The sequence below is a fragment of the Odontesthes bonariensis genome, chromosome 3 (assembly GCF_027942865.1).
Source record: "Odontesthes bonariensis isolate fOdoBon6 chromosome 3, fOdoBon6.hap1, whole genome shotgun sequence".
NCBI classification, from domain to species: domain Eukaryota; kingdom Metazoa; phylum Chordata; class Actinopteri; order Atheriniformes; family Atherinopsidae; genus Odontesthes; species Odontesthes bonariensis.
The window spans coordinates 34,908,659-34,923,796 of NC_134508.1; the positions used below are offsets into that span (position 1 = coordinate 34,908,659).

Sequence of the window (15,138 nt, forward strand, 5' to 3'; positions counted from 1 at the left end):
CCCAAGATCAACTGGAAGAGGCGTCCCAGACCAGCTGGACCCGATGGCCAGTTGTCTGCAGAGTAAGTGTTGAGCACTGCCAAAGAACAGAAAGACTCGTGCGCACAGCTTGCGGTCAGAATGACGTGCGCACTGATACACAATGAGAGACAGTATAGGGCCCAAGTGATAACGAGGAGTGACTTTTGCCGGCTTCGGTTTTTGTGATGAAATAAATCACTCTTTAGCACACGTACTGTTTTGGGAAGAAAAACGCGCTAATTTCTTGACCCCAGCAAACAGGCCGGACTACTTTCGCCTTGACCAACACTGGACAAGAACTCGGCTCACAGGACACTGTCGGGGGTAAGTCAGTTTGAATGCACGACACTGGTTATGGTGATGCCACACAGATTCATGTCAAATATCCCGAACTATCCCTTTAAGTAGTTGATCAATGGCTCCATAGATGAGTCTCACATACATAGTCAACAAGTAATTCACCTAATCTGCAGAAAAAACGTTTATTTGTTTTTTGGACAACATTAAAAAGTAATACAGTTGTTTATTATTTGATGTCACAGAGCAGAGCAACCCCACGTAAGATCCAGTGGTCTGGTGACTGGACAGTAGGTAGCACCACTGCTGTGATGTAATTGAGGTCTGTGCGCCTTGGTTTCTTGTAGATGGGGCAGGCGTACAGCTTCGGATCCACAGGAGCATTGGATTTGATGGCAAACATGTGGATGACAGGCATGGGTGTGAAGAGTACTTTGGGTGAGGACTCGATGAGAGTGATGTTCTTTCTGTTCCAACCAGCCCCTTCCAGGAACAAACCATAGACATAAACCCCTTCCTGTAGAGGAAAGGCATTCAATAACAAAATAGCACACGGTTAAATTCCTTTCACATTTCCAGTGAGCAGAAAACACCCACTCACCGTTGGCGAGGCTGTGATCTCCTCCATTGACTTCTTCAGGACATTGTTGTTCAGTGTGACTGTGTCCAGAGCCCAGCCTTTGTTCGCCCTGGTTACTTCTTGTCTCATGGCTGTTAAAAAACCTGCAAACATTCAAGTAAACATTAGGTCTAATAACGTGTAACTTTAGCTGCTGGAAGTCTTTAAGACGTGTCAGCTCCATCATGCTCAAAACTTCAAGGTCTTAACCAGTAATGCAGCCAACTCAGTGTTTGACATTGTAAAAGGCCTCATTCCATCAAAACCACAAACTCACCCTGAGGGTTAAAGAAACCCGTCATCCAAAACGCTTTGGGCCTTCCTTGAAACACCCAACTGTAGAACTGTTTGTTTCTCTGGATAAGCTCGGTGTACCAAAAGCCCAGAGTGGAAGACTCCCAGGAGATCTTCCTCCACAGGCTGGGCACACGAGCGTCAAAAATATTGTCCAGAGCATCACGAAGGTTCTAGGAACAAAGTACATACCAGGAGTTTGAAAGCATTTTAAAGCCTCCTGAAAATCTCATCTAACTCTAACAGACAATCGTTGATGAAAAAACTGAGTAACAAACATACAGAGAAGTGCGTATCTTAAGAAGCAAATATGAAGCGATGTGCTGAGGAATCAGAAATCTTACATCACTCATTATTATTGTGCCATCAATGGCCAGCTTCAGGTCAGTCAGACTCGAGCGCACCACAGAGATGATCCTTTGCATTCGATCCACTTCCTGACGTAGGAAGATGTTCATTGGGTTAAGAGCTCCCATTGTCAACAGTCTGGCTCTGACCTGAACCCATCAAAGTTACAGAGTTTAGATTAAGAGAACGTGTACTTTGGCCTGTAAAAAACCTAATGATCCTACCAACTGACCTCATGTGGAATGTAATTAGCGGGCAGTTTGTCCAACATGTCCTCTGCCATTTTGTGGACGATGGACTCCCGAGTCTCTCCAGATCCCCCTCCACTTTCCTTGGGCTGAATATTTGTGATTGTGTCTAACACCTCAGCAGATGTGTTTGTCTGGTATCTGGTCAACATTCATTATAGAAGAGAAATGCAATAACCTCAGAGACTCTAAGTACAGTAAATACAACAAGACCGCTTTTAAAGCTGCAGTCGGCAGGTTTTCAAAATTGCGAGTCTAAAGTCGGAAAATTCAAACTGATACACTCTCAGGTCCCTCCCCCAACCTCTAACAAGCTCCGAATCGCCCCCCAAACCCCTCCCCCTCTGTGGACGAGGTTGTGCACGTGAGTTCACACCAGTGTGAGCGCACACAAGCTGGGGCAGACTCACGCTCAGCAGCGTGTGCACAAGCTGTGATTGACAGGTAGGATTCCTCCACCCTAACTTGATTGGTTAAAAACAGCCGGGAGCGCTCGGTTTTTGCAAGCATGATTACAGGGTTCAGAGGGAGCTACAGATTTCGTTATTTTTCCTAAACAGCCTATTTAATATTCTCCTTCCAGAATCCCATGACAGTTCAAGCTAATATGACTAAAAAAAAGTTGCCGACCGCAGCTTTAATGCCTCATCATGACGACACTCTCCTTACGTGATATCAGCATTAGCGTGCAGCCCCAGTGCTTGGGGTGAATCCTCAGTGGGTAAACTCTGAATGTTATCCATGTACTCTTCTATTGTCTTACACACCGCAATTTTGTAGCCCGTGTAAAAGCAAAATGTTGGGTCAAACATCTTCTTACTGAACCACACCTGTAATTAAGAACATTGAGCTTCACGTGTCGTATCAAATGTAATACAATGCAACATAAAACACCGGGAGTTGTAACACACGAATCAACAAAAAAACTGGGATTATTACACGAGCAAAACACTTCAACAGGCGTTTGTCATAGTCATCTGTGACCCTTCCTCCATATTGCACCTCAGCGAGCATGTATCGCAAGGTTATCCATGACACATCCTGTGGGGGGGGACACAAAGTAGTGAGTGAGGGAGGGAGGATGACATACAAATATTAAACCAGGGCTGCAAAACGCTCACCTTCTTGGGGCCGCAATCATCCAAGTGTCTTTCAACAAATTCAACACTTGCAGAGAAATCGGCCGAATTGAACTCGTAAGGTATGTTCCAACCTAAGGGTCCAAATTTACGTCGTTCCTTACAAAGCCAAAAAAAAAGAAAAGGTTACCATGTAAAATCAGAAAATCCCTGTGTTATTATGACGAACAGCCTTCCTTCTACTGGAGGAAAAAAGTCACAGACACGAGTTGATTTGTGCTACACTGGAAAATACAAACCACTCAAACTTCAAAAGGCTATAAAATAAACTAAAGCCAACACATTCTCAATATGGTAATGAGGTGGAAAATTTGCCTAATGCATTATTAAAATGGCACAATTGATTTCATTATCAATTATGAAATTAATAAGAAAAAAAAGGCTACCAAATTAAGTAGTGCCATTGTCAAGGTTACGGTACTTCTAAATATGGTTAGTTCACTCTGTTTCTCATATAACCTGTGCCAGGAGCAAAGCATGTATTCTTTTTTAATATTTCCTTTAAATAAAGTTCCACTATGACACGCGTGAACTTAGAATGCGCAGTACCTGCACAGCAGTGTGTAAAAAGGCCACACCGTACAGCAAAGGCTTCCACATGGGCAGGTTGCTGACTTCCAACTGGTTCTGTGAAATTCCTGCAAATGTTCGTTTCAAACCAGCACGTATTCCCTGGGGGGGGTCGTTGGTGAACTTGATGGAAGACTTAAAAGGTAAAGAGTGAGAGACAGTCTGTGCGTGTACAAAAACTTTTAACACCTTCCTTTTTATGACGATGTTGTCAAGTCTCACCTGTAGGAGTGTGATGGAGAACAGATCGTGTGGCTCTGTGGTGATCCACACCCTGAACGTGTCATGCATGCTCTCTGTAACTGTGATAGTTTCTAGCAGCTCATCCATAAACTGCAACCCCAGGTGACAGTTCTGCAGAAGGACCCAACCTCCCTGTACACATCCAGACACAAAAGCCACGGATCAGGTCAAACAGTCAGCCATTGCTGTTGAAAGCAAGAAGCAACACTCTAGCTTGCACATCAGGACAATCCAATACACTCCCACATGAAAGCATTCACCAGATGCCGTCACCTGCTGGAAGCTGCTTTACTTTGTGAACTTTCTATGAAACCATTTGCTTGTCCACATGCACGAGAGCCACTCCTGAGCCTTGTGGTCATATACGTTCGTTCCAACAACACAGTCAGCATTTATGATTACCGCCCTATGAGGGGTGCTTTCACAAATGCAGTTTGCATCTAGGCTTATAAATGGTATGTAATGTTTTAATACTGCCAGCTGGCATTTCTAAGCCCTGGCTGCAATGCTATTTATAAACTCTGATTTCCATTACAAATCCCACTCAGACATGGTCAATTCTGTGTGTATGGCCATTTGCAAACCACAACTGGCAATATTAACACTATCTAAAACATCAGATGAAAGATGACATCATTAGCTTTTCGATGCTATATCGATTTTACGTCTAAATGTTCCCCTTGCTCAGTATTCATTTATTTATCTTTTTAATGGCGGTCAAACTGTTAGCTGGTCTCAGAGTTCACAGGTTCCCTCCAGACCCTGAATTGAGGAGTTCTTGGTCAAAGAACTGGTACCAATCCTGGAACTGCCTCAGTTGGAAAGGCTTAACTCATGCATTATACTTCTTCAGTAACTTCTAAAAGCACCTCTGTCATTGATGTCTTGACCAGCTTCCTTGCATGCACCTCTTGTCCTTGTCCCATAGATATTGCTCTGCATTCTGTAAACCGAAACAGTGGGAGTATTTACATAGACATGAACATATAGAGTGCATTTAAATAGTGCTTTCCCCCCTGGTCTAATCCACCACTCAGGACTTTGCAGTACAAGCCACAGGCCTTTAACTATACTGTACATACAAAACATAATTATCTTTCTAACACAACATAACACACACACTTACACAAGGATGAAACATTACGGGCAATTAAGGGCCACGGATCAAACCACAGACCTTTCAATTAGTGGAATTTTAACAGCCACAATCAAATGAATTTATGCTCAGGAAAACAAATACATGAGCTGGATTGCCCAGTGAACACCCAAGGTGCCACTGCAAAGAGCACACAGCAACCAACATCCAGGATCCTGTTGGTTACCACGGTCACAGGGACATCAATCACAAAATTTGGGTTTCATACCGTTCTAACTGAATCAAAAGTAGATAGCGTCGCAAGTTGGGAACTGGTCTGAATGTAAACACAATCAGACGTCAGGAGATTTTGGCATTACATCTTCAAAAGAAAATAAAAAAGTTCAGTAAAATAAAATAAAAAATGGGGCAGGACAGGGCAAACTCACCGAGATTAAGTTTCTTGGCAAGTGCTTCGATTTGTTCGGTGGGATCTGAGCCCATAGAAAGGAAGCAAATGAGGGGGGTGCGAGGATCACTTTCCTGCCAGGTGCTGTGAAGGTTCAAGAGGACAGGCTCAACGAATCTCATGCCCAAAGAGTCTCCCACATACTTTCTGGCCTGAGACAAGGTGCGATCAGGGCACCAAGACCTGTGAGAAAAAAAGCTTGTGAGGTGATTGCATTTTATAATATGGTGTATTCAAACATGTAATCAACATTCAAGTAGGAGGACCCAACCTTATCAGCAAAAGCTTATGGAAAACATCAAGAGAGTTGTATCCATCTGGAGTGACGCCTTCCTCTGGGGCATCAAGATTGAGCCATGCTTTCCAGTTTTTCCCATTTTGGGACACCTACAAACCATGTCAATACCAAAACTGATGACACTACAAGCAGATGAAGAATTCAGATGTCCAGATCATTCGTGGATCTATGGCTTACCTGGTTTATAATGTTAGTGAACTGTGGCAGCTTGCTGAGTTCTACCAAGTTCAGCCACACCATATCCAGGATCCAGCTGAATGGCTTTGATGGACAGGTCTTCAGGTCAAGAGCTGCGCCACCTATTGTTTCATCAATTATGTTCAGAGATGTCAAGTCCAAAAGGCAATTCAACTTTTCCTGGGAATGATGCACACCTTACCTTTAATAAGAATCTGAAATTTGTTGTGTTGTATTCTGTTATTCTGTAAGTCAATCTTGAGGGCCAGCAGGAGTGTGAAGATGAACTTGTGGTTTTCATAAAGGCTTCTGACTGTGTATCGGAAAACCTCAAACGTCAGATATTCAATAATATTTGCAATCCGCTTCTGAGTTTTGGAGGCCTTCTCAGACCTGCAAAAGCGCATTAATTAAAAACAAAAAATCAGCATAAAAAAACGAGGGAGACAAAGACACAGAGAACAAAGCATATTTGAAGAATACGACCACACCACAGCGTGGTTAAAGAAACATCTTTGTCAACCTATTGTTCTTTCCAGACAAATTTGTTGGTCATTAGAGGAAGTAATGGTTGGAATAGTTTCCGAGCTTTAATCTCAAACATCTTATGATAAGACTGTGCAGACATACTTCTTAAATCACGATAAAGCCATACCTTGCGAGTGACAGATCAAAGATTTTGAGGAACTGACCCAAGGAGGTCTGGTACATGATATTGACCATGCTCATCTCCGTGATGAGGAAGTACAATGTGCTTCCTCGAGAGGCAACTGGATGGTATTCTTCTTGAGCGACATTGATCTTTACTTCTGCTTCAGCTGCAACACTGAGCTTTGCACTAACTTCCGCAGCAGTTTGCTTAGTCGTGGTCAGAATGCCAATCATGGAGTCATCGTCAACCAAAGAACCTTTAACCAGACAAACAGACACACTTTCACTTTAGGAAAAAGAACAGGTATGACTGGAGAAACTGGCATTAGTCTACAACAGTAACTATAGGACCTTTAGTGCTGCTGAGTTTGTACAGCAAATTGTCTTCCAACTCCTGCATCTTTCTTTTATTAGCAGTTACATCCTCAATTAGTTTCAATCTTTCTGCTTCTAGCTCCTGTTGAGATGAGTGAAAAAAAACCAAGAGCCAGTCAATATCATATTCTTACACTGGAAAAACAGTTATCTAAAACAATCACAGATAAAGTTATATTTTTAAACCAAATGGGGAAAGCAAGCTGCGTTTCTGGAACAAATGGCACACTCACGTATTTTTCTTTGAGGATGACTCGGCCGAGCAGCTGGTTCTCCAGGCCCTTCATGTTTACAGTGAAATCAATAATGGATGTTTTTGCGCTGACCTCTGGAGTGTATGCTGGATTAGGCAGTTTGGTAGTTATATAGAGCTGGAACCCATCCATTACGTTTACCTCTTTGTCTCCTACTTTGACCTATAAAAAAACATTGAAGACAATTTTAAGAGTGTACACATTTTAAAGTTGTATTGGTAAATTTGAATGGACATGAAGGTTAAAAATACCTTGAAACTGGTCCCAGATTTGATAAAGTTTTTCTCGAGCACGTTGTCCAGGGCTGGGTCGAGCTCCTCAAATATATCCTCAATGAGCATTGGGCGTCCCATGGAAATACAATCTTCCAAATGTGTGCGAAAGAATTTGTGGTTGAGGGACGTGACCTGAACATGAAATCAGTTTACTTCTACGACATGCTTTACTTAAGCGTGTAATTAGGGTAAAAATGACACAAGTGAAAATCATTTGGCTATATACTTGAAGTTCGTTGGCCTCTTCCTTTTTCTTAATCCAAGCTTTTCCCTGAGTCTGTGGATCGATGAGGAGGGGATATCTTGTTGCTTTTGTGACGATGATGCCATTCTGAACTGACAAGTCATCTCCCGGGAGTCCCTGAAGGTTCCACTCACTTATCTTAAATATTAAAAATGATAGTCAATGGTTCAAATGATTTTTTTTTACTTTTCACAGGACTAGTATCAAATAAAAATAGGCTGGCATTGTTCTCACATTGGGAGCATCCACCAGGGCAGAAATGATGTTGAGATTTTCTGTAAAAGGGATTTTGTGCTTCCGGAGCTCCGCCTCCCAGATGTCCTTCAACAACATATCACGGAAACTCTGGTTGAATGGACCGCAGTACGACAAGAAGCCGGTGAGCTGGAGTACGTCACCCACAAGTCTGAAAACAAAGGCAGAAGCAGCTGGACTCATATAAAAGCCATTATCAAAACCTTTTAAATCTGTCCTTGAAGAACCAATCCTGAATTCTAGTAATGAACCTCTTTAAAGACTAACCCCCCTTGGAATATAACATTTTGATATTCAATTGCATTTCCTTTGTAACCTGCCTGTTTATTTGTGACTTAAATTCTTTGCGTTGCTCGATCCAGCGAGCTTTCTCTCCACTAAGTCCGTCAATAAGTGCAGATGCAGCCTGCATTTTATTCCTACACATCTCAGCATCATCCACCAATTCCTGAAAGACAAGACGCCTGTGTCAGCTACAATCTCTAGATTTAAGTCAACGCAGTCGTGACATTTTTCAAAAGGGTGCGTCACACCTGTTTCTCTTTCATTGCAGCGTCGCATTTGGCCTTGACTTTGTCAAACTCTGCTTGCTTTTCAGCCAGCTGAGTCTCTGCCGCGCACAGCTCGTTATTAGCCACAGTTAGACGGTTCTCTTGAATGGCAAGGTTGGCCTGGAAACAAACAATGCAGTTATACTGTAGCATAAAAAGGCTTTGGGCTAAAAATGAGGTTAAATCACCTATTTACCTAAAATGGATTCAAACAGGCTGAGAATAGAGAGTTTTAAATGGCATTATTGGAGAAGAATAGCCGCCTACGACAAATCTAAAATGAAAAAGAAAAAAAAAAAAACAGTCGCCAACATGATGAACTTTAACTTTACCTTGAGTGGCAACACTTCTTTGTTGATGGCAAAGAATGAGGCCATAGCACGAGTCCATGCGAGCAGACCAGCTACACTACCACACACTTTCTTGGCATTTTCCATGGTGTAATCCTCCATGTCAAAGTAAGGCTGCAGTAGTTCCACAGTTTCCTCGTTAATGCTGTCCTTTGGGAACTGCTGGAGGCTTGTCAAGAAACCAGAGCCACTCATAAGCTGAAAAGGACAAAACAAATGAATTCATGCAAATGCCATTTGTGAGGAAGAACACGCCGCTCAGTTTTGCACTCAGAGCAGAATTATCCAGCTGCCATCTTTTCATCCCCATCCATCTTCAACTTTAAATCGTGCTGCATTCGCTTTAACCCAAAAGCCAGATGTCAAGACTAATTTGTTCTTGCTTTTTGTTTAGTTAAGTTTACTTAAGAAATCAATTTGATAATAATCCAACTTCTTACAGGCCTTCTTTCATTTCATGAGCTTTCAGGCTACCTACTGTACCTTCTCACATATTAATGCACTTTAAGGGTTTTTAGGTGTGAATTGTGTCCAAATTTACATTTGCATGGAAGCATCAAAGCTGTAGAACAAATCTCAAAAAAGGCACACCCTGCAGAAGAGAGGAGCAGAGTTGAGTCCGCTGGCTCACTCCACCTCCTAAAACTAATACTGAAAAAAAGGCCTGCAAATGTGGGCTTGAAAAGAGCTGCTGTGTTATATCTCTGTAGTATTTCAACCAAACATGACACATTTAAGACCTCAGGGCACAATGTGTCTCCTTTAATATATGAGTGGAATTCATATATTTATCATTTGCAACAACTGAATTTTTAGAAAAAGGAAATTTGTTACCTTCAGTGCTTCTGACCATGATGGTTTAAGACAGCTTCGTTCTGGATCACATGTAACAGGGTCTAACTTTTTGTTAAATAAAATCAGACAGCAGTCCATGATCCTCATGACCAGGTGTGGAGGCTTGGCCAATTTTCTCACTGTGGCAATGTCAGCTGGCTTGATGGTCTGTGGAGTTTTTAAGTATATCATGTAACATATCGTAGAATGCACGGTGTAAATATCTTCAAATAAGTCAGAGATATCTCACATTCAGTGCAGCTGTAGCTTCTTCTAAAGCTGGCCTGGCAGCCTCCAGCTTTTCCTCAGCTATAGCTTTCTCATACTCTATTCCATCCACAATTTTCTGGGCTCTGTCCTTCACAACTTGGACCTCATTCTTCACAATGGTTGCAGCTTTAGCACTGACTGTCACCTCTGCCAGCACCTTGGTGAATGCAAAAATAAACATCTCATGCCTTCAAATGCATCATACGCGTGCGTCCATGGTGTTGAGCTTTCAAACAGCTTTTCAGAAATGACAAAACCTCTGTCAGCTATTCACATCAAACCAGAAGCTAATTTCCACAATGAACCTATGAATAAACTGATTCTGCTACCTCACTATGTACAGAACTCAAATTGTTCTTAATTTTATGGTTTTACATTACTGTGGAAGTACTGATTGGAGGAAAGTTGCTCATAAACATCCATCCATCATCAATCTTATCTGCAGGTCACAGGAGCTTGGACGTATCTGATTTACCTCGTCAGCTTTGGCAGATGCAATAGCGAGCTCTTTTTCCTTTACTTCAAGATCTTTTGATAATTGAGCCACCGACTTACTGGCCTCCATCAGTTTGTCCAACCCTGGAAATCAGTAACATCTGGTGTAATCTTTTACAGGAGTAGACCATACAAAATCCTCCATAAAGTACACAATCTTTATAAAGACACAACTGCCTTCCTGTTCAAATTCCTTACCAACATTCATGCGCTCTGCCAAAGTGTTGATATAGTTGTGCTTTTCGGCATATAATGTTTTGTAACCATTTATAAAAGAAAGGTAAGATTTAGGGGTGACGTGAGCTCGTCTTCGAAACCTGAGAGATGAACAACATACAGCGTTAGGACTGTGTTTGATAGCGTATGTTTCTGAACAAATTGGATTTGTGTAAATGTGATACCTTTCAAAGTAACTTTCACATGTTTCAGATACTTTGTGATGATAAGTTCCCATGGTGGTCATCACTAAAGTCTTCACATCAGCTGGACAAACCATGTGAAACTTAGATAAGAAATAGGTGGACACAGCAACCAGAGCCTCATTGGGCCAAGGGGTGAACCAGTCCATTGTGCAGCCGGAAATCAAGCCCGGAAACTTCAGACATCTGGAGCGAAACTTCTGCCCCACCTTTAAACAAGAGTAGAGTAAAACTCCAATGAAAAGGTTCATTTATGGAGGTAGTTATGGGTGTAAGTGTCTATATAATGTCACTGTTGAGCATCTAAACATGCTGTGAATAAAAAGAGATTTGGAATAAAAGTAGCAAAAGTTTGGGCGGTTGCTTTTGGGTATAAACAGAAAATATACAAAGTTTCAACTTACCGGTGAGAAGCACAGAACAACGTGTAAATTCTTCCTAAACCGAGATATAAAGTAGTCATAAAGATTGTCAAAAGTTGGTGGAATTCGAGGAAACTCCTTTTTCATAACTGGGATCAGGTTCTGGGTGATCTCTTGCATCTCATCTTTTGCAAAAAGATTGGAGACCTGAAACGATTACAACATGGTCAGGACCAGCGAAGCTTTTCCTTTGAGACGTTACATTCTGCCCCACCTCTTTGTTTCAGTCATACAGGACCAATTCCAGTCCGTTTCAATTAGACTGAAGATTCCAGTGTTCAGTTACACAATCAGCAGATATTCAGATACGCCTTTATACCTTTATGAGATCTCACCTCTCCAGAAGAGAGAATATTGTTGAGGTACTCGAGGAAAGCCTCATCCTTGATTTCGTTGTCTGTAAAGACGAAGGTGATGCCTTTGCCCTCAGCCCCCGCTGTGTTATACAACAGTTTCAGGTCATCCATGAAATTACTCATGTTGTATGTTCTAAGTAAGGAAAAATAAACACCACATAATTGGAAAGAAGGCCCAGCATTTCACTTTCAGTGCAAATGCAACTACAAACAGCTCATGGCTTCATAGGACACTCATTCTTGTATTTTAAAGGTAGGGTAGGAGATCCTGGATTTTGGGTCCAGCGAAGCTGCATTTTGAAAATACACAGGTAAAAAGTCCCAACCCTTTTCTTCACTTTCCCCCCGAAGGCACGCCTCTAGAGTACATGAACGCGCACGAGCAAGAAGGTGCACGAGCGCTGTTCTGACAGCAAGCATCGATTGTTGCCGTATTTAGTATTTAGTATTTAGTTTATGCTCACTATACGTTTAATAATGCTAGGTGCTAGCCAAGCTGGCTCTAGTTTAGCTTCCTGCCAAGCTTCTGGACGTGTAATTCGTTCACGGAGCAGGGTACGCGCACAGGTGGGGGGGGGGAAGCAGATTGCAGGTGATAGACGGCATCAGAATCCAATCATTGTGAACGGTCCGTTCACAATGATTGCATACTGTTTTTCCTAGATTGTACGTTCTAGAGGCCACTAAAAATTTTCATATTTGTGTCAAAACTTTTAATTAATTGGTTGCAATGGGGGTGTGAAGAGTATTTCAAGCAATATGTAAAAAAATGTTCCAGAAAAAGATCCCCTACCCCGCCTTTAATAGGTACGTTTATCGAATTGAACTTTTTATTTGTTTCCTACTTTTAAGGATAAAATTAATTGCAGTTAATTAGAGCTGATCTTAGTACTGTATTCATGTGCTTGACCAATCACCCGAGACCCTGGAAGAACGTCTATAGTAGGAGCTCACAGTTTATAGAACTCCTTCTGTGGCGTCTTTAATTTCTACTTTGGAGCGGGAGCTTTCCCAGCATAACGGAGACATGAAGGTGACGTGATAGGTCCAGATGAGGTAAGTGTACAGTGACTGGTTGAAGGTATGAACACACCACTGGAACCACTACTATCAAAGGGAAGTAAAAAAAACTAAAACAAACAAACCTATTTAAAACATTGCCTATAAGCAATATATAATAAGAAATTATTGTATTATTATTATTTTTTTGAAACAGAGGAATGGACTTAAAGTGACACCTAGGGCCGACTGAGACAGGTTTGCAGGTTATATCACTTGAATGCAAGCAGAAAAAAAGCCCCTGATGGTTCATTGTCCTTTGGGGAGCGCCTCTAACCCTCAGAGAGCCCCAAGAACAGTTTGATCAGTGTGATTAAAGTCCCTACAAACAGAGCTCTCACAACTATGACTCATCTCACTTGGTTAATGTGATCTGGAAGATGCTGTATCCAGCTATGTATGAGGCCAGGCGCGTCAGACTCTGTTTTCCTGATCCTCCCACTCCCACAAGCAGGGCATTTCCATTGTCAGTGCGAATGATTCGTGAGACCTAAAGAGGAGCAAATCTAAAAAGAATCAGTATTATATCTAGCCTAGTCTACAAGAAATGCATCAGCTATACTCGCTTCAGGTGTCACCTTGACAAGATGAGTCATTGCGTCTTTGAAGAAAACCAGATCCAGGGTGGAGCCCCTTACTACCTCATTGTGCTGAGCTTGATACATCACAAGCTTATCTGATAAGAACTGAAAATCTGGCACCTGAAACAAGTTGTTCATACAGATTATGGTGACAGTTTCCTCCATCAACTTACTACCATGAAACTATCAAGCGCTGATGTACGAATTCAGATTTCACACCAGTTCATAGATCTTAGGGGCATCAAAACAGGCATCATCGTCTTCCTCTCCAGTTGGCTCAGGTGCATCTCGGAGGAAGTCCACAAAATACGGCTCAGAATGAAGCTCTTGAACGAGGTTTGGGTCAACGTGCTCTTGGATGACACGACATACAGCCTTCTCAAACCAATCTCTGTCCTCAGAGCAAATAAACCTGCAACAAAGCAAAGTCTTAGAGTAATGCTTTCTTCCAACTTTTTGTTTTTTAACTTAAAAAAGGATTTTACCTGTCTGCTATCACCCTTGTACATTCACACTTGAAAAGAGCCAATAGGGTGGAGATGTCACCACACTCCTCTGCCTTAACGTTTAACATTCCCTGCCAGATCCTGGACAAGTCCCTCAAATTGAAAATGTAGTGGAACTTTGATGGTGTTGGAAGCATTTTGACCTTCAATGTGGTGTCATAAAACAAGTTAACAAACTTATCAATACCATATACCTATAATCAATTCCTATTATAAACTTCTCATCATATTCCAGGTAAGTACCTTTGTCCACTGCCAAACGATCCTCCCAGCAGACACTAGACATTTAACCATTGATGATATGCTTGGCTGGAATGCCCTGCATTCATGGAAATATCCAGAGCCAATCACACCTGCACAAAAAGAACATGAAGAAACCGTTAACTGTAAAATGAAAACTACAGTAATGGAAGCAGAACAAATGTGATTATTTTAGACCAACCTACCAAAGATCTTATCAATGGAGGTGTTGGCTGGCAGAGTGCAGTTGAAGACTGTAAACTGTCTCTTCAGTCTTTGTGGGATGTCATTTCTACCCCCACCAGGGTGGATCATGGCAGCCAGAATCTGTGCATCCTCAATCGTGGTGAAATCTCCTGGTTTATCCAGATTGTACATGCCAGTCATTTCCATCATCTGGCGGACTATCTCATTTGTGATCTGGTTGGATAGCCACATAAAGTAACTCATCAGATTAAAGCGACAGATAGACAGACAGATGTTCATTAAAAAAAAAAAAGAAAGCAACACCTGATCTCCCCATTCGTTGACAATAGGCATATTTATGTCATCGATGAAGATGGTCATCCTGCGTCCTCCTGGGGGTCCATAGGTGCTGCCAATCCTTTTCTCAATGTAACTTTCCACTGATCGCTGTGTACGAAGAAAGTTTTTGCAAACATGAACCAATGTAGGACTGTAAAAATTCAAGCACAAAAAGCATTTTAAAATATCTTTTACCTGATACATCAAGGGCTCTGTGGCAGATGAGAAGTTCAGTGATTTGAACAGATCCGTCTCAGGATCGTATTTCTTTGCATAGCCTTTGATCATCACTGTCTTCGCTGTCCCTTGTTCACCAATAAGCAGTACGGCCTGTACATATAAAACATTTAGCGTTTAGACCAAAAGTAACATATTTTTAAGTATAAACATTATCTAAATATTCTTTTAAAAACCACAAGATCACCTTGTGTTGTTTGGCAATAGTCTCCAGCAAGAAAGAGGTTCTTGTGTTATCCACATTTGGAACAAGAATGGAGGTGTAGTCAGGCACATGGTCAGTTGGATAGACATATTCCTCCACAAGATTGTTCCAGTGACACCATTCACCTAAAACAAAAGTCGCCATTCTTTTTAGTCACATATAAACCCATTCTCATCCCATCGTTGTCAAAGCTGGCGATGTGCTGAACGTATGCACAATGGGTCCTTTCATGTCTG

The 15,138-nt window shown here is 41.8% G+C and overlaps 1 pseudogene; it reads right to left on the reverse strand.

Moving 5' to 3' along the window:
• Positions 1–494: 494 nt before the first annotated feature.
• LOC142376973 (dynein axonemal heavy chain 8-like) overlaps positions 495–15,138 on the reverse strand; it is a 55,104-nt pseudogene continuing 40,460 nt past the window's right edge.